This window comes from Monodon monoceros, unplaced genomic scaffold, assembly GCF_005190385.1.
Source record: "Monodon monoceros isolate NGI ecotype Baffin Bay Population unplaced genomic scaffold, NGI_Narwhal_1 Super_Scaffold_21, whole genome shotgun sequence".
In the NCBI taxonomy this organism is placed as follows: domain Eukaryota; kingdom Metazoa; phylum Chordata; class Mammalia; order Artiodactyla; family Monodontidae; genus Monodon; species Monodon monoceros.
Genome location: NW_021703778.1, coordinates 6,471,146 through 6,472,454, shown reverse-complemented (window position 1 = coordinate 6,472,454; position 1,309 = coordinate 6,471,146). Strand labels below are relative to the sequence as shown.

At 39.3% G+C, this 1,309-nt stretch overlaps 1 pseudogene; it reads left to right on the top strand.

The window, feature by feature from the left end:
* The first annotated feature begins 359 nt into the window (after positions 1-359).
* LOC114904341 lies at positions 360-748 on the top strand (annotated as a pseudogene).
* The last annotated feature ends 561 nt before the right edge of the window (positions 749-1,309 follow it).

The following is a 1,309-nucleotide window of genomic DNA, read 5'->3' as shown; positions in this document are numbered from 1 at the left end:
AAAGTGATTCAGTTATATATATACATATATATATGCACACACATTCTTTTTCATATTCTTTTCCATTATGGTTTATGGGATATTGAATATAGTTCCCTGCGCTCTACAGTAGGACACTGTTTTTTACTTGTGGGGTTTTAACCTATGACTTAGTTTATGAAAGAGAAATATCGTTGTAAGTGTATAATATTTATATATAACATATATTTGTATATAAAATTATAATATTCATAATATAGGTATTATTTAAGCTGATAATAATCCCTGATTATTAAATTATTATTTCTTGCTATGACACTTGGTCCAGGTTATCGTTAATGAAAAAGTGTCGCTTTCCGCCATCTTTCCGTGTTGCTGTCATGGTGCCCATGAAGGTCCTGGCGGATGCTCTCAAGAGCATCAACGATGCTGAAAAGAGAGGCAAACCCCAGGTTCTCATTAGGCCATCCTCCGAAGTCATCATGCAGTTTCTAACTGTGATGGTGAAGCATATGGTTACGTTGGCGAGTTTGAAATCATTGATCACAGAGCTGGGAAAATTGTTGTGAACCTCACAGGCAGGCTAAGCTGGTGTGGAGTGATCAACCCCAGATTTGATGTGCAATTCAAAGATCTGGAAAAATGGTAGAATAACCTGCTCCCTTCACGTCAGTTTGATTTCATTGTACTGCCAACCTCAGCTGGCATCATGGACCATGAAGCAATATGAAAACACACAGGAGGGAAAATCCTGGGATTCTTTTTCTAGGGATGTAATACATCTGTGCACATAAAATGCCTCAGTGGACACACACACACACGCAGAGACACACACAAAGTATAATGTGTAAGCTCTTTAGAATTGGGAACCCTACTTTCCATGTTCTTTGAATCTCCTTAAGACCCAACCTCTTGCTCTCCATCTTTTTATATAAATCAGAACCTATTCTATATCCCGGCAGTGTAAGTACTCGCTCGAGGTCTGGTTATCTTTCTTTACTCTGGTCTTCTTATCACCTCCACCTGCTCAATATTCTAGTTCTCTTCAAGTGTTGCCTCTTTGTCAATACCAACTGTTAAACCTCTTAATTCTTTCTGATTTTCCAGTGTAGTCAGCTTTGCTCACTTTACCAGATTTCTGTTACCACAGGCTTCCTGAAATCCCCCCACGCTCCAGTCTCCTTTCAGGGCAAGAAAAAATTGAACATAAACATTTGATAGCCATCATCTGAGCACACTTTGTATGTGTCAGGCAATAGGATAGGTTCTGGGGACAAGATACAGTCTCTGCCCTCAAAGAGTTAAAATCCAGGCAGATTAAGCAGCCTGG